Source organism: Motacilla alba, chromosome 4 (assembly GCF_015832195.1).
Source record: "Motacilla alba alba isolate MOTALB_02 chromosome 4, Motacilla_alba_V1.0_pri, whole genome shotgun sequence".
In the NCBI taxonomy this organism is placed as follows: Eukaryota; Metazoa; Chordata; class Aves; order Passeriformes; family Motacillidae; genus Motacilla; species Motacilla alba.
In genome coordinates this window covers 31,162,611-31,181,980 of record NC_052019.1, presented here as the reverse complement: position 1 = coordinate 31,181,980, position 19,370 = coordinate 31,162,611, and the positions used below count along the sequence as shown (strand labels likewise).

Sequence of the window (19,370 nt, the reverse complement as noted above, 5' to 3'; positions counted from 1 at the left end):
GAGCACTTCCAGAGAAGGTGACTCCAGCACCTTCCTGGGTGGTCCATTTCAATGCCTTACAACCATTTATGTGAAGGAATTCTTCCTGATATCTAATCTGAACCTCCCAAGGTGCAGCTGGGGGCCGTGTCCTCTTGTCCCTTGCTATCCGGGAGAAGAGGCTGACTCCCACGTAGCTACAACCTCCTTTCAGGTATTTGTGGTGTGCAATAATGTCTCCTTTTCTCCAGGCTAAAAACCCCCAGCACCCTCAGCCCCTTCTCATATGACTCACTCCCTACACTCTTCACCAGCTTCGTTCCCCTTGCCTCGACTTGCTGCATCACCTCAGTGTCTTTCTTGTAGTGAGAGGCCCCAGAACTTGAGGTGTGACCTCATCAGTGCTGAGTTCAGAGGGACAATCCCTGCCCCGGTCCTGCTGGCCACACTATTTTTGATACAATCCAGGATGCCATTGTCCCTCTTGGCTACCTGGGCACAGCTGGCTCCTGTTCAGCTGCTGTCAACCAGCACCTTCAGGTCCCAGCTCTGATGTGCCACTTTCCATCCACTCTGCCCTCAGCCTGTAGTGCTGCAGGGCATTGTTGTGATCCAGATGCAGGACCTGGCACTTGGCCTTACTCAACCTCATACCTTTGGCCTCAGCCCATTGATCCAAGCTGCCCAGATCCCTCTGCAGAGCCTTCCCACCTTCCAGCAGATCAACATTTGCACACAAGTTAATGCTGTCTGCAAACTGACTGAAGGAGCACTTGATCCCCTTGTCCAGATCATCCATGTAGTTGCATTTTGGAGGCATTAGAGTTAAAATTCCAAGACACAGAACAATGTAAGTACACAGGACTGTAAAGAAGTGGGATATCCTGCCAAATATCTAAGAAAAATGACTGAAAACCCCCTATAAACAAGACAAAGAGCAGGCAAGATCCTCCTTTTTGATAGGGTTGCAAGAAGTATAAAACTAAGAATGAAGAAGAGAAAAAGAAATACACTCTATTTCTGAATTCTCTCAGAATTAAAGCCTGATTGGCTTGACCACCTTGATTAAGAGCATCAAGGACAACTTTCACCAGTTCTAAGTAAACAGCTCATCAATTCTCAGATATTGTATACTTGCAGCTAGCATAAGACATGCTTAAAGTATGCATACAGTAATTGAATTATCATTACAGGCAAAAAAATTACTCTTTTGTTAATGCTTGAACGTAATAAAGTTTTTTTCTGAAGTTTGATGCTGGCCTCATTTGATAGTTTCTAAACTCTCCTACCACAAAAATCTCTAGTTCACAAACTATAAATTCATACTGCCCTAAATAAGAGCAGGCTCTCTCCAGTGTCCAGCTGAATCCATGGAAAGGACTGTCTGGACAGAGTGATGTCAGTATTTCCTATTTCCCTGTCAGTATCATAAGTACAGGGATCTGAGCTGGTCAAATACTGCAAGTATGTAGGTTGCTATCAAGGCCAAGGTTTTTTTTTGTCTTTCCATCACAAAACTTCAGTCTACATGAAAGTGGACTATTGAGAATCAGTCTACCCTATTGGCTTAATTAAATCTGTCAAAAAGTTCAGTGCTATGTTCAGAAAACACTACCCCTTCTTGATACTTATAGAGAAGCTACAAAAGTTGGTATTTTTTAATTGTAAGTGGGATAAAGAGACTGGTATTTTCCATATTTGTATCTTTGTGGGTTTAGATTATTTTGTTTTAGAGGTATTTTTAATAAAAAGAACTGGATTAATAAATGTGAGCCTTATGCTGTGATTTTAGGTTATCTTTGTAGTATATTTGCTATACTTGCCAGAGTACATCCAAATCACTTTGTCAACACTGCTCTGGTTCCCATTGTTCTCCAGGATTATTTTGAGAGCTGAGCCACTAACAAGAATCAGCCTTATCAAGAAAGAGTAATTCTCCATGCAGAATGTGACCTCTGGTCTTGGGTACTATCATCCCCATATCTGAGACAAAGGAGTTTTGCTGCTACTCTATCTTTCCTAGGATCTGTCCATTCTAGGATCTAGGATCTGTCCATTCCAGCTAAGAACTCTGAAACAGTTTGTGACCGCCCTTGGAAAATCACCTCCAGTATGATTAGACAAGAATATCTCAGCCCATGTGTTCACACACTTAAAATAGCTGCAGATCAAAGTCCGCCTCCTTAGTTTTTCAGAAACTGGACTGCATTTTGATATTATGAATTATTCCACTACTCTGCTATGTGAACTCATAATTTTGTTCAACTATAGGCATACATATGATGCAAGGCATAGGCATGCCATAGTTGGAGACTATTACAACTGTATATGCCCTGTAAGTCTTACTGGCTTTTCTTGGAGAGTAACTCAGATTTTCAGAAGCTATAGATGAAATTTTACATGAAAGGAAGTTTCGAAAGCCTTCACCGCTATAGAAGTCATCAGCAACTGAAGCTTCCATACTGACCACCTATACTAGCTTAAAAAACTGTTGACATGAACTGTAAAATTTATTAAAATGAAATTAGTGCTAGGAAAAAGGACAGTGAGCAAATATTTTACTCAAATACCAGTAGTGCAGCTTTCATACTGCTTTCCCAGAGATTTTAGGACAAATAAGAGAAAAAAATAAGTGATAGCCAGAGAACTGGTAGATAAACGTTTAGCTTTCTGAATTTAATTAAAAAAGCCAAAGGGAATATTATAGTAATGTAGAAACTACAGATGAAAAGAAAGCTCTCCCATTTATTTAAATAAATGGGAGGAGAGAGTACATAGACCATTCAGGCTGGAATAAAAGAGCTACACAGTGCCAGAAGCAGAGATGTTTGACTTACGATAAAGAACAAAGTGTAACTTTGCAAAGTTTAGTAAACACACAGAATTAGTTCTTTAGAAAGAAAATTGGGACAAACTATGAAATTAAAGCTTTTAATGCAACTAGCTAATTGAAATTCAGGGTAGTCAAGCATGTGGCATGATAAAAAGGACAAGAGTCATGCTTAATGTAACAATTTATGAGGAATTAATATAAGAATTTTTTAATCTACATTCTATATTCCAGTACATTTTCCAGTTGTTGATGCATATAACCTCCTTCTCTCTTTGTTATATTAACCAATTATACATTCATCATACATATTAGCCCAACCAGTACCATCCCATCCCTCAAAGCTTTATTCACAAAGCTCAGTGAAAAGAGAGATATTTTGGATCAAGACAGCAACAACATCCAAAATTTATGTCCATAAAATTAAGTCCTTTTAAAAGATTTTCTCCCAGTCTAGAATGAGCTCAGTGTTTATTAATCAGCCAGAGATTCTCATCTTGAAGAATGCAGTAAAATATAATAATATTTCACTATTTAATCTTCCAGCCAATTTCTTCAATCCACTTGACTTTTAGGTAAATCTTCAGCTAGTAAACCCTCCTGCCCTACCCTTCCAGGCCAGGATCTACAGCTTCACATTTCCTACATTTCTATTTTTCTTCAGCCAAAGAAGGTTATCTAAATCTTCAGTACTAATTCCTTGCTGGGCAAAGAGAACACATTAGTCTGACCTGAATAGTTATGACATTACAGCACAGAGGTAACTGAAAGGTTCAAAGTCCAGAGTAGCTGAAATATTTTCCTGCAGAAGGTAATATTGCAGAAAACTATAAAAATAGCAGATTTTTTAGCTGTGGAATAGCAATTTCAGATGATTCTATGAAGTAATTCTAGTTGAAAGAAAGATCCATTTCTTTATAATGCTGCTCATAATGAACTTAAGTTACTTACTGCATGTTCAGAGTGCTGAACTGTAGAATTTTGTACTGCAGTTTAAGTGCTCATAGTGTTGTGGTGCTAAAGAAAACACATTTATAGTGTTAAGCACCAATTGTCAGGATTTTCTAGTATTACTAGTTCTTTAATATACCATCAACACAAAGTCTGCTTAGAAACATGAGTGTACTTTGCATAAAGCAAAAAAGTGAATTATCTTAGGTCACCAATCTTTTGAAAAATAAGCCTTGAGAACACATTTCAGGGAAACTCAAGTGCTATATGTTTTTTTTAGGGGTAATTTTAATTTCCTTCTCATTGCATCCCATGAACTTTAAAATTCAAGTACCGTTTTTACAGAATGGCTTTTGGAGTACACACCAAACACACATCATTTATTATGGCAGTGTTCTCAGAAAGATTACACAAGTGTATTCCCATTTTGAGGTGGTAGAATGGAGTGGCTTACACCTACAACACTGAGCTACATGCACAGTGGTGGCAATTTTTTGGTGAAATCATTTTGTCCCCTAGATGTTTTGATGAGGCAAGAGCCCTCCCTTTGCATCTTGTGCATCCATATTTCTCAGAAGTACTTGGGCTCAGTAAAACTGTCTTTTCCAATTAAAAACACCACAATAACCTTAAAAAAAACCTAGGAAAACTAGAACCATGCAGCAGGAATACAATGCAGTAGTAATGATGTTCAGGCCATATCTATATAGGGACAGATTTGATGCAAAATTTGCACATAAAAATTTTGAATACCTGCTTGAAGAAAATCTCTGTGTAAACCTTATTTTGCAACAAGAACAATATGTATTTCCTCAATTATTTAATTTGCAATAATAGCCACTTCCTTTTAACAATTTCTTGTATCTGAAGTAGAATGTTGAGCGCTCTGCTCTTTTTTGTTGCTAAAAAAAACACTGATGGACAAACAGTAACATGAGCAGTGGTGCCTAGGTATACAGCATTAGATTTTTCCTTACATGTAGCAGTTGAAAAGTTCATTTTTTTTGCATTGAAAAAGTCAATGTGCAACTGGAAAAATGGAAAGAACTAAAATTAAAAACTTAAATGAGATAACTGCTGGGAATTTTCCTAGTTTTTGAACTCGATTAAACATAGGTAGATTTCCCATTCTGCAAAGGGTTTATCTTCAGTTTAAGTGTCATATGCTTTCCAGCTTTCAATATATATGCAAATAAACAAAACTCAACAGGGAGAGTGAGCAGAACTCCTTAAGTCTTTACAAAAGGGTGATATTTTGTGAGCCTGAAATCGTGCACTGTTTTCCACGTCACACATAAACCACTCAGGACAAACAACTAACTGAAGTACAGCAGAAGTCTTCAGTATCAGAAGAACCAAGACTGAAGTATTCTGTATTTTTGTCTGCCGGATCAGTGTTCAAGCTCATCATCAATGTTTTTCCTGAAGGGCAACAACTTTTAAGGCAAGTGCTCTTGGAGAATCTAATGCAGAACCCTACTGAACTATGTTGTAAGATACAGTCCTGAATATTTTGCACACTGGACATCAGTCCTTATCTGCCTGTCTAATCCAAAATTTACTACATCATCTATTTTATCCCATCCAGAAATGGGAATGGTAAAGGCAAAGGAAGGATGGCAGTATTCATGGTGCTGCTGCGTAGTGACAATATATATTTTGTAGTTCTGTTTTGCTGTTAAATATCTCTGTGATCCATTGTTTTTCTTAAAGATGCATAAAATACAAAGCATGGAAGTCTTGATAGATTACTTTCAATCTTACAGCAAAGACTATGATTATGATTCCTCTCAGGACACACTTTCTTGGATTTTTATGTCAGATACAACTTTCAGACTTCACTGCATGAGAATAAGAACTAAGACAAGAAAACACTGTAAAGTTGTTTAGAGATACTACAGAAAGGATTCCTCACTATTGCATTAGAATATGAAGTAGCCCTACTATCATGTCACAGAGCTATTTTTATGGATCTGTCTTCACTTGGTGTAGCGCTGAAACACAGGAAGGACAAATGCATCAAACTTCCAGTCTGGTCAATTCCTACATGAAACTTCTTGCCTACCTGGCATTTTTCTTACTAGCTTTAGTGATCCTTTCTTGCTCCCAGACTCCCAAAAGCTCTTTTTACCAAATCCACTCTGCAACACTTGGTGAACAGGCCTAGATTGGTGTAAGTGCTTTCTCAACATGTTTTTATTTAGGAGTTACTTTCATGAACTAAATCGCTACTCCTAAGTGAGCAAAGTTTTTAGTTCATTCATTAAGCAAAAAAAAATCCTCAAGTATACTGAAAATTAAACCACTTACCATATGCTTCACAAACATCTAATTGCTCAGAAGAAAAATTCAGGCAATTGGCAGTGGCAGTAAGAGAGGACATCTCTGCCCCTCAGCAGCAGTTTCCCTTTTTTAAGGGCTGTTCCTTCTACCCATTCTGAGAACTGTGATCTACCTTGTAAAGACTTGTGCATTTGCAATTTCGTCGTCTTGCTTGAAATGAGCTGGTTCCATAAGCTATTTGATAGAATTATTTTCTTCCTTCCAATTTCCACACAAGCTGTAACAGTGCACAGCTGGGTCAACAAAGCCAAGAACATACTTTGACCCACTGATTATAGGAACAGCTGCCAAGTTTAGTGCATATGAAGGAAACAAACAATTTAACTGAAACTGGAAAATCATCCTTTCAGCTTCATACTTTAAGTTAAAGTAATTGTGTCCTAAATCCACAGCTATTGAAAGCTTCTACTATTTCTACTCTGGATTACAATTCTACAGTAATAGAGATCTAGAAATCTGTGTCAAAAAATTATCTAATTGTTAATATTTAATTTTCAATAATGAAAAAAATAAAAGAAATCCACGGTTTCATAAAAGCATTTTCAAAGATTCTACAAAAAGTGCTAAACTGCCATCAATGCAAGAGTTTTAGTTAAGTGTCTCAGAAGCTTACCTTCACCAATAAATAGTGGTGGTGGTGGTGGAGACTAAAAATCAACAACTAAAAATCAAAAATCAAGTGGACTAGCTGCTCTAACAATTGCTTTGGTTTAGACCCTTTTGGCTGTCAAAACTGCCTTTTACATGCTATGAACTCTGAAGTGTCATGTAGCTTTCATAATCTAGAATGTAACCAAATATTATATTTCTATTCAAGGATAATAAATGAAGACATGGAATAATGCAAGCAGAAATACCTTCTTATAGTGAGACTTCATTTCACCTATAAAGCCATCAAGACCTTATGATTAACAGACTTCAGTTCCTAGAGCCATACAAAGGAAATATTGTCTTTTTTGTCAACATACAACTGAGTTCTAATTTCAGATGCATCCAGCTGTGCTGAAATGAAACTCATTTGAATAAGTAGTCAAAATTACAGCAGAAAGTCATAAGCTGATTTTTTACAAAGAAGCAAATGGAGTTACATTAAAAATTTGACATGATTATCCCCACGAGATTAGATTCTGGACAAATTACAAAAAGCTAATAGACATTGCAGGAGATGTACTATAAAGAAATAATGAGAAAAATACTTTTTTTAAGTCCACTGTTTTATGTAGGTGAACTAATTTACAAAGATGAGTAACTAGCAGTTGTCCAACAGTTATCCAAATCAGGACTACACTTTCCAGAGTAAGTATTAGATAAAGCAGCCTGTGAACTCCCAGAAATACAAATGTCAGTACATAAATGCAATACACCGGCACCCAAGAATTCTTTCAAATAACTGTTTACAAACCGGTTTTATGAAACTAGAATGGCTCAAAGTTTTCCAGCATAGTTCCTTACTCAAAAAAAAAAAAAAAAAAATAGATGCCTCAATATTTGGCAACAATATTTTGATTTTGCTGAACTTTCTCAGATCAAAGAAATCTGCCTATGCCCTTACCAGCAGTTGTGGAATGCAGATTTCCAGTCACTCCAGCCAGCATGAGAGCTTGTATTCTGCTCTCTGCATTCTGGAAAAAGAGGCTCCAGATGAACCTTTAAGTTCCTAACCACACATAGCTGAGAACCTGGTAATTTGGGAGCTTGGTTTTTAGGGCTTCTAGTTTATCATTCTTTAGGACTTCTTTTTATTCTGTTTTGGGAGTTCCAATATAGTTCAATGCTCTTCTAGAAAAGAAGAGCTTTGTTTTCTCTCATATAAACTATTAAAAAAAGACAATAAAATATTGTCCTTTTTGAGGACAATGTGTTTTGGACAATAGCTCTGTGTATAGAGGACAATAGCTCTGTGTTTTGAACTGGAAATACTTAAAATACTTTATTCCAGTTGAAAGACGTCTCAATCAAGCTTAGGACAATCAGATAATAAGCAAAGAAGCTTCATTTCATATTAGAGACAGGACAGACTTTTGTCCAAAAGGCACATTGGTGCAGCCACAAAAAGCTACAGATCAGCTAGCAATAGCAGAATCAACTGAAACTGCTTTATTAGAGTTGTGTAAAAATACAGCAGAAAAATCTTTCAGGCACTACTAAGATGAGGTCAAAGAAAACTGACAGCCATAAAGGACATGCTCCCTGTTAAGCAAGATGGGGTCATAAACATTCAGATCATCCATGGATAAACAAGCTCACAGAAGACAGATAGCAAAGATGGAATGCAGTATTGAAAATATTAAAAGCCAACAGAAAACATGAGATTGAGGTTGGTGATAAATTTGGAGATTCAAGAGAAGGACACGTGCTTAGTTATAATTATCAGTTAGTTAATACCTGAAATAAAGTACCATTGATGAGACATTTTATTTTACAAACATTTATAGATCCCAGTTTGCTTACTGCTATGTAAGATACAAAAGAAGTGATAAATTTGCTGAAAGTGTGGAAGTTATACAAGAAAATAAAGCCCCTTCCCTCTCTTTCTCAACAGTTCCATGTTTCCAACTTCCCCAGACTTTGTGCTCTGGCAACACTAGAAAAATGGGAAACATTTCAACTAATTCAGGAGCATTTGAACTGGGGAACAGAGTTTCAACCTTTTGCCTGACAACTTGAACACTTTTTACGAGGAATTTACCTTATATTGAAATCACTGCTGGAAATTTACTGAGAAGGGAAAGGCCATGCAGGTGGCTGCCACTGTCTCTATTTGTTTTCACAGATTCTGCTGTATTTTCATTACCACCAATGTCGGGAGCTGACACAATCCTGATCCTGAAATAAGTTCCTAATAATATTAAAGCTCACTCTATTTTTCATAGTTACATTTTTCAAGAAGGGCATTTTAAAGATCATCATCACAATCAAGTAACCATTTGGGAGAGTGCACCCAGGGTAAATAAACCTCACAACGTTATTGATCCCAGCTTTGTTTAAAGCATTTTCTCCCTAATTAGTGCTGAAGAATTCTGAATTAGCTTCCACTAGATTCATCTTTTGCATGTAATTATGAAGGTACATATGTCCTTGAAATAGAAAAGTAGAAAAACTAGAAAAATTGAAAGAGGTTTTTTTTTTTTTTTGTAGACTAACTTATAAATCACAGCTTTCTTGGTGACAAACTTCATGCTGAAATTCTGTAATGATTTACAGTATTGCAACTTATATCAACATATGTTCTATTCCTTTGTGCTCTGGAGATAAACAACTGTAGAGATGCCACTTCTGTTTTAAATGTTAAAGCTTATGTAAGACTTAATAATAGAAGAAATTAGGGTGTGCTGTATTTTGGTACTGAGGTGTGATACTGCACTTAAATCAGTACAGTGATATTATTTAAAAACCTGGAAACAAGTGGCTGCTGCAATGTGCAGCTCATTAGTATTGCTGTAATTAAGCTAAGAAAAAACTACTGAACAGATTTTCCAGGTGTATTACATACGAAATTACAAAATAGTCAACATTCCTAGCACATGACTTGGACCAATAAATCTCATGGTAAACTCCTACAGTGCTACCCTAACTCTAATAAAAAGTTCCTGTCACAAGCACCTTTACAGCTAGAGTAAAATTTCTAAGCAGTGATGTTGATAGAGTGAGAGCAAAATGCAATGCCTCAGCTTCTCTATCCAGGGACAATTCTAAAGATTTCTGCCTGGCAGAGAAATCTGACTCATCAAAACAAATCCATCACATATAAACAAAGGTCTGCTTGAGACAGCAGACTGAGCACTATACTCTTTGTTTTTACACATAGTTAATTTTACCTGTTGGTTTAAATAATTTTAATGAATTCATACAAGTAGGCTTTGAAAAATTGTTGATAAAGCTTTCTTTTTTAAAAAATGGCTGACTTCCTAAAGTATTTGAAAGTTGGTCATGCTCCAAATTTAAGGACTATTAGTCAGCTACAGTGACTTCTTCTAGTAGTCATCAGCAAGTAAAACCTCTGATTATTTCCCACTCTAAATAGAAGGAAAATAGTTGGGTTTGATCTGATTAGTATTGGATCTTAAAGAAAAGCAGCAAATAACTCAAAATTATCTCCAAAGTTATTCACCTGACTTCTACAAGATACTGTTCTTTGAGAACGGGATACTTGATATCTTTAATCCCCCAATACACATCCTAAGCAGCATATCAAGCTAAAACTGTCTTGAAGCCTGCCATGCTTCTGGAACAGATGGGCATAATAAGCGTCTTCTGCAGTTTCCTTGTGTTCTATTGAAGACATAAATGTCAGACTTAAGCAGACTGATTCATTTTCAAGACTACCAAGTTTTTTCAAATAACAGCAAAGACAAATACCACAGTTGGGCAGGCTACCTGCAGGGCTCTGCAAGCTCTCTCCTTTTAAGAAGCACGTCAGACAGACAGGATTTCCTCAGGCATGTACACATTTAAGTTCCAGATTGTGCAGACTTGGATAGTGGCTAGAGCAGCAGGTGCAGGGTCCTTTATAGGCTCAGTGTCACACATGAAGAACCTTCTCATGCACTCAAATTCACAATTCTCTTGTATAACAGTGGCATCACCAGTTTATGTCAGTCTATACATTACAGAGCAAGTTTAGCTGCTCAGATGGCATATACAGTCCTCTGCAAAAACTACTGTTCTGTTCAAAGTACTGTTCAGTCTCAATCAAATCTCTAAACCTTCCTGCTCTTCAGGCAGATCTCTGTCTAAAGCAAATCCATATCTGCGTTTGTGACACTATTTCAGATTATATAAACTGACTAAAAAATATGCACATACATATTTTTTTACAGCTCTGTGAATGTTATACTCAGACTGAAGTGATATCGATACAACTGTTTCTGCAGTGCTTCTGACTTACTTTAGTAATGGAGTGACATATAGAACTCCTGGCTCACCTGACTGGATGTCTGTACTAAATTCTGAAGTTATTGTGTATAAAAAACCTTCTATGTACAACTTCAGCAGGCCAGGATTAGACACTAGGTATTTAAAGATCTTTACAAACTGCAGAGCTATTACATACCATCTAATATTATAACCTGAATCCTGAAAAGTAGTTATTTCCATGAGAAGTATCTTGCTCATCCAGCTCCATGAATAGTCTAGTAGTCAGACCAAGCTATGCAGCATTTGAATTAGTTTCTATGACTTTGATAAATAACTGATATGGTGCTTTATCAAGCCCTCTGCACAGAGACCATGCTTAAAGAGATATTACTGAACCACAACTCTTCACCTATGGGACACCATCCTGAAAAAATCTGCAGGCTCCAATAACTGTATTTCTACATGTAGTTTTACATGAAAAAAGTCAGTACAATTGGAATACTGTATCATTAAAGATCCCTTTTTTAATTGCTGGCCACACTATTGCTGATACAGGCCAGGATGGCATTGGGCTTATTGTAAGTGAATTATTTTCTGGATTGAAATAATTTCATGTCTTGTCTTAAGAATGCTGCATTAAAAAAGGGCCATGCAGAAAAATATCATTAGAGATACTCAAAGCATAATAATCTGGTTCTCAGAGATCAGATGTTCAGGGACTAGGCACAGTGGAACAATGTCCATAAGACTCATTTGTTTAGCAAAAATGCAGCATAAATTCTGTTTAAGCGCTTCTAGTTGTGTGTTAGCTTGTGTGAAGCTCAGTCAGTTCTCTGAGTGTATCTGAATGCTAACATAAGGCTAGAAGAAGCTTGTGACCATCAGTCTCAAAAGCATGTGCATTTTCGTTCAATCATCTCGATTCAAAAAATCTTTATTCATGTTTTCATACCTTCTGAGTAAACCATTACACTGCATATAAAAGAGTTTCTCCCAATCCACCCCTTTTCACAAAATATGAATAGACCAAAACAGAATCCTGAATGCAAGCCAGTTCCCACAATTTCTGATGTTAGCTCAGGTCTGTTTAGGGGAATAGTTTAATAGAAGCTCAAGAATATCAGTTTACTTCAGCACACAGTATCTTCTATTCTGGGATCTGTGTATTCATTAGCTCTCCACCTTTGCAACATATTACATAGCTACTTAAAGTAATCTGAATCCACCAATTCACAATGAATTGAAAGCAGCAAATTCTTTTCAGCCTCAGCTTTCCAATATGATCTTTCTCATTTTACAGGAAACTGCAAAATATTATTTCTGTTGAGACTTAAGGTAAAATACCATAGAAAATTAAAATAATTACAACTACTCTAATTTAAAAAGCCAAGTGTAAAATTTTCGGGTGTTCAAAAAATCTCAGAGCAACAGCTAATTGTAAACCTAATCAGTTTTACAGGACATTTAGGGTGTGTTTACATCAACTCATTTGCAGGATGAAAAAGTTATTTATCATAGGTAAAACCATTTCTATTAGGCCTTCAGAAGAGGTTCCTCCCTGTTTGGTTTTCACAATTGCAAACCAGTTTTTTGGGGCATACCTTAGTTCATGGGTCAAGATACCCTCCTATCATCCTAGGCAGCACTTAACTAATAGTTGCAGGTACCAGCTCAAGGTGTTTCCTATTTTTAGTTCTAAGGGCCCAAATTCTCTTTATAGTCTGAGTTAAGACCAAGCATAGTGTACTAAATGTAATAGCATTAGAGTAAAGACTAGGGTGTCCAGTTCTAAGTAATAAAGGCCATTGTAAAATTTTAATCCTAAATGGTTTGATGTCCAAAATTCTGTGGTGGAGGTAGAAATGAGCTCTCTATTCTTTACAGCATCATTCTAATCAAATCTGTATCTAATGTGATCTCACAGGATCCTCAAGTAGGCAGTTTAGGGTAACTGGCTAACATGCATTTCTTCTTCCATCAGAAAAACTGAGCATTACATCCATATTAATTTGTTTTTAACTATATTTTCTAAGCAAAACTAGCAAATTCTAGTTAAATCATTGTACATCTGCAAAGTATATTCTACTTCATTTATTTTCTGATGTAGTATCTCAGCCAAATTCTTCACTGAAGACATGCAATCATTATCCTGAATGCATCAAACAAGATCTACAAGGGCAAAAACACTCTATACCAAAAGCCATGCTGACATAATGAAAGGGTAAGAACTTAAAATTCTAGTGCCTGTGCACAGCCCGCATGCAGCTATGGGACTCTGCATAAAATGTATATGTATGATCTCCACATTTATGAATCCCATACTGCATTACTCCGATGTTGTTATATGCAGCAATATGGCTGAGAAGACAGGACATTGCTAAATAATTTTGTCAGCCTGCACTTCACAGCAACTGGTAGGTAGTAGCTTTTAGACACAGATGATTTTTATATTTTTGAACATAGCATAAGGAATTTTTTTTTTCTGGAGAAATGAAAAATAAACAATATCTACTTGGGAAATATAAAATAAACAATAAAAAATCTAGTTATTAGAATAGTTCAGAAAAGCATTTTCCATCTATTTGACAAGATGTGATTATATTCCTTGTATGGAAAATTTGATGCCTTAGGTTTTTTGTTTTTGTATTTTTCAGATTCTCTGCTGCTTTAGTGTGTAGTTCTGAGCTTCATATAAAGGGATGGTAAGCTCGCTTCACAGAGTAGGTAGACAAAACAATTCCTTTCCTAGCTGGGGACCAAGGATAACCGATCCAAATTTCAGGCCCAAGAGCATAAAAAACATGGACTGAAACAAGAAAAACAAGAAGGATGGGACTTCATAACCTAAAGCTATAACTGGACAATTAATATTGCATATTAACTCCAATATGCAAATGGACCAGAACTTATAAAAGTGAGAGACCTTGTGACCGGTCACCCATTTTGTGTCCATTTTGGGTTCATCTTGGGTGTAGCCCTGGCTGGGCTGTTGTACTGCTCAAGGTGTATTGTAATAAATACCTACTTTATTTTTAAACTCCATCTAGCCTCTGTTCTAGGTCAGCCTTGACGAGGCATCAAATGAACTATAAAAAGTATTATAATTATATGGTGTTTGTTCAGTTTGTTTTACCTTTTCTCAGCAATACTGCAATGATTGTGGCTACTTCAGTGAAACACATTTCAGCTGCATCCAGAGTGTGAGCTAATAAAGCAAGCTAACTCAAATGACATTTCCTCGTTTTAGTGGAGATTGGCAGAATTCTCTTGTTGCAGAGCAGTGAGGTGTATATAGAGGGACTGCACACCCTCTTCTCCACCACCCCTTCCCCCTCACTCATTGAAATATAGTATAAGGAGCTGTTTTCTTTTTCACCAGGTTATAGCAGCGCCTCATTTCACACTTGAGTCATTCCCCACATCACTTATAGCTCAGAATAAACTCATCAATTTTCACATGGGAAAACTGAAAGCACAGCTACACTCTTCATCAGGAACACCATTCATTCACTGATTCTCTCAAATACACTTTTACCTAACTACTCCAACTGAGCAAAGTGATCCAACAATTGAGAAATATTTTTAAAATCCCTAGACACAGATAATTTTCTGACCCGTACTGGCAAGATTCCCCATAGTTTTACTTCAAGTAGAACACAGCAATTGCATGGATTACAAAAGCGATTTTGATTTTCTAGATTTCAGATTATCACATCTAAATTGTCATGATGCATGTAAGTTTCCATCTGTACAGTGGATAGTGATATTAACATTTCTACATTATTCCTAATAGTTATTCTGTAAACTAATATTGAAGCCTAATTCCTTGATATTCAAATGCTCTTTTGATACCTACTGCACTACAGAGTTACTACTGCCAAATGCAAACAGGATTTTATGAAAGGACTCCCTGAAGCACTAGAACTCTAAGTCTATATAAATATTATTCAAATAGTTTTATGAAGTATTTGGTGTGTTTCACAGACTTTCTGGCAAGGGCTTCAAGCCTCTGCTTCCCCATGTCTGTTGCTGAGAAACACAGAGCCCAGTTTTCAAGCTTTTATAGCACAGTTGCAAGCACTACCTTTATATAAAACCAGCTTGGCATATCTTGTATGCCATACCCGTCAGGCTTGCAAGAAAGCACATTTCTACCGAAAGAGAACATGTGTTCAATATCCAAATGGGTATACACAAAATGCATATATGTCTGTAAAAAACCACTGTCTGTTTTTAAGTCTAGCAAGCAAAAGAAATTAAAATGTAAATTTTATAAAATTCTGGCTTTATCTGAGGAAACATATTTATCTGTGATAGCCCTGAGATACTGACGATTATGTCAATTTATCCCTCATTTCTCTATATAAAGGCTGACCTTTCCCTCCTAACCACTAATAGTTAAATTACTTAAAGACCATATGTTTTCAAGGAAAGCATTTAATAGAAATAGTCTGTCCAATAGCAGCCTACTCAAACAGCTAAAATCCAGTAAATATTAAGAGAACAAAATAACTATCTTGTAGTTCTGAATTAGCTGTTTTTATTTGATTGCACAGAGACTTTTTAGTATTTCTTTTAGGTGATACTCTAGTTTGTTAACTTTAAGTAATTGACATTATAAACTGACTTTACTCTCTGATACCTCAGCTTAGATGTGTATATATCAAGATATGAGTAATAATAAATTTGAAGGCCTACACAAGTAAGAAAACATATGGAAATCTAAAAAGTCTAACTCTACAGAACTGATTACTTGGTGTGTGATGTGCTCTGAAGTCTGAATTTTATCTTTTATCAGCTATATTGACAAATTTCGTGCAAGAACACAAACTATGTGGGTTTTTTGTGGCAGATATACCATCTTGGTTCACTCAGTCTGGGCTAGCTCTAGCATGATCCTGTGGAGTACTTTCACCCTAAGTGCAGTATGGATAACAGATCCATGGCATCACATTTTACAGATCCATCATCTAACTCCATTATTTGTTAATGCAGACACCTGAAGGGCCTCCATATATGATTTTTTATGTGCCATTATTAGAGGGACCTTAAATTTGCATTAACTAGAACTATAAAGAAACATTGTTGGTCCTTGTATTGACAGATGAAATAGGGACAGCTGCCTTGACTTTCTTTTCTAATGAAGTCTCTTAATAAAGCTTTATTAAAGATATTCCCATGCTTCCTGCCTCTCAATCTGTGGCTGCAGTATTATAGCTCTCTATCTCCTGGGAGATCTACAGGAAACGGAGTCCCTTTTGGTGCCCAGTTATCACACTGAAACAGCCTGTGGGTCAAAGAAGCTGTATCTAGAAAGACACACTCATAAGATGGGTGTGAAATGATCACTTAGTATGGAGTCTCCTCCATAAACTAGTAAAACTTAGTGCCTAGGGTCACCTCTAGTCCATTAATCTTTGCAACTTTTCTGGAACTAACTTCCCATGAACCTTGTCCCCTTGCAAAGAAAAAATATTTGAATATAAATGTAATTACAAAAATTAAGTGCATTAACTTTTGTAAGCGGTACTGCTACTTTTGTTTATTTTCTCCCATTTGTTCTTTTGAAGAATTCATCTTCACCCTTACCCATTCACCCCAGGAAATCAGTTTTCAGGCTCATGCACACCTTTTCTTAATGTTTATCTAAGATCAGGCTTTCCCTTTTGCACTGCCAATGGCACGTGACCCTCAGAAAAGGTTGAACACTAAAAATAAAATTTTAAATCTATTTAAAGTAACTGCTTTTCTTCCACCTAAATATACAGTTCAAAGTTACTTAACCCCAAGAAATTTTCCTCCAAATACTGCTTTTATGAAGTGTAAATCATTGATGACTTTTTAAAATTTTGCACATAAAAATAGCCCTGAGTACTTGCCCAATTCTCCTGTTATCTGAATATATATATACACTCATATATATAGTTATATTCATATACATGAAACGGAGATACTCCAAATTGCCCCAGAACAGCTGGAAAAACACTGACTTTTTTTTTCCTTCTTTACACTTTAAGATGTCTGAAGGAAAGCAATTAAATATCCAAGTTTCACTATCTAGACAATCTAATTCTTAATATTTGAAGTCCTGTCTGTATCTAACTCCGCATGCCTTTTAATTCCTATAAGAACAAGTTGTTGTTTTTTTTTTTTTTTTTTTCTGTAGAGAATCCACAAATCAAAATATGTGCAAAGCACAAAGTATTTAAACAAGAGGAAATGGATAGGCAGGTAAAACGGGATAACAAAAATGTGTGATCAGAGTATTGTCAGGGAAATAAATAAAATTATCTGCGTTTAGCAGTTCATCTGAGAACACATTATCTGTAGACTGTACAGCTGTATTAGAGAGTATATTTTAGTTAATTTGGAAGGCTTTGAAAGCAAGCATGGCACCTGGAACACAAAATCTATTATAATGATTGGTGAGCTTTCCACCTGTAAGGTGCTTGACCAATAACACAAGATATAACCTGAATCCATTGAACTTCAGATATGCCCGTGCTTTGGTAAGAATATGAACTAGTTCAAGTTGAGAAAATTACAGACACAAGCAGTTAACCAATTTGTTCCTGCACATCATATCAGGATATAAACTTAAATGAGCTTTGAAGATGCAATCCTAGCAAGTCAACAAAGATCAGAACTCTGATATGTCCCTATAATTTCAGAATATGCCATCAGTTTCTGTATTACACTTATACGCACTACTCACACGTGGTACACATGGACTGATTTAACATAATTACCATATGTCACATTTGATTTGTAAACACTTACTTAAATACAATTGTTGCTACTTTCTAGTACTGCAACAACAGAACTATCAGAACAAGAAATGCCAGCCTCAGTTTAGAATCAGTGTATTTATTCAAATACAGTACACCTATCTGTGCTGACAGATGGATGCTATAGACAGAAGACAAAAGATGACATTCACTTGGAGAAAAAAAAACACCCTGCAGAGTTTCTGGTCAATTAAATTTCTCTAGATCTTTAGCTTCAGCTTATTGAATTGTCTTTTAAATTGTCCTGAGACCACAAAAATATTCAACATACAAATACCTGCTTTTTTATTATAACCCTTAACAACATTTCTAAGATAGCCCTCGGGTCACTACTCAGTGTTACCACTGAGCATATTTCAAGCAGTCCACTTCCACCAAACGTCCATCTCCACTCCTATAATCCACTGCATAGCCATGGTCTGACCCAGTAGGTTACAGTCTCCCTTCTGCATTCCTTAAATATGCTCATGTAGATAATCAATAAATATGCCTTGTCACCCCAGCAGCAGCTTCTTTCCAATTCTGACAAAATATTTAAGTACCACTTGTTTCGCAGCAATACACAAAACAAAGTAATAGGAGTAGAAAAAGGCTTCTGTAATTAGCCATTTTTCCAGCTTATTTAAAATTTCAAGATATAAAATATTCCATGGAGCTCAATTACCAATACATCCAATTGAATCACTTAAAAATTGACAGTCTACATTACAAAAGTGCTTTCTTGAAATACATCCTTTAACCTAATACATCAATAGCCTAGCAATCCTAATAAATCTTCTATTTTGAAGGAAATATTCAATTATAATGAAAATAAGAATACCTTGAAATGAGGACACCCCAGCAAAATAGGGTTTCAGCCTGCTTGCCAGATATTGTGCAGGGTTATAATACAGCATATGCCAGGACCCTTCCAGTGTTGCCCTTTCTCCTCTGTCCTGCATGGCAGCCTTTACTACCCCATGAGGCATTTACAACAGACGTGTTGCATTCACGCGCAGGGAAGAAGAGCAATCAAATCTGTTACTTGTTAGGAAGCATCAAACCTTTACCTCCTTGCCCATCTGACAGGATGACTGCTGAACTCACTGCTCACACCTTAACCTTCAGCTGGGCTCATTTATTTCCCAGGAGACACATTCAGAAAACTGAGAGTTACAGGAACAGTAGCAGGTTAGCAGAGCTCGCCTGGGGGAGGGGAAATTCCAAACCAAGAAAAGCTTCTCAAAAAAGGTTTATAGCTTTCCAAGCTTACATGTAGACTAAACAAGGACAAGGCTAATAAAATTAATTGCTTCACAATAGCAAGCTTTGTGTTTACATTCTGAAAATACTGTAAGCTGTATCTGCTTAAAACAATATTGAATGGTCAGGTGGTTTGCAGTTTTAAAGCATGTTAGCATAATCAGCCTTAAATTAAAACAGATGGGAATGACAGATATGTTAAGGTTATTAAAGACCTCTAAAGGATAGAGTTAAATAAGGTTACCTAATCCATCTTAGAAGGGTATTATGAATTGCATCACTTAAGCAAGAATAGCATTCTTGTATCTATTTTTGATTTTACAAGACTAAATGAAATTATAAATACAATTTAGACAATGACATGCACATAATATATGTCT

At 36.3% G+C, this 19,370-nt stretch overlaps 2 protein-coding genes across 6 annotated transcripts in view; one reads left to right on the top strand and one right to left on the bottom strand.

Moving 5' to 3' along the window:
• Positions 1-18,913, bottom strand: part of SORBS2 (sorbin and SH3 domain containing 2) — a 194,812-nt gene extending 175,899 nt beyond the window's left edge. Inside the window, exon 1 of one of the 2 annotated variants that reach the window (XM_038134776.1) lies at positions 18,798-18,913. The gene's annotated coding sequence lies outside the window, so the exon portion shown is untranslated. The other variant, XM_038134779.1, reaches the window with a different exon arrangement.
• The window catches only part of TLR3 (toll like receptor 3), an 88,940-nt gene that overhangs the window by 28,012 nt on the left and 41,558 nt on the right, over positions 1-19,370 (top strand). The window lies entirely within an intron of this gene.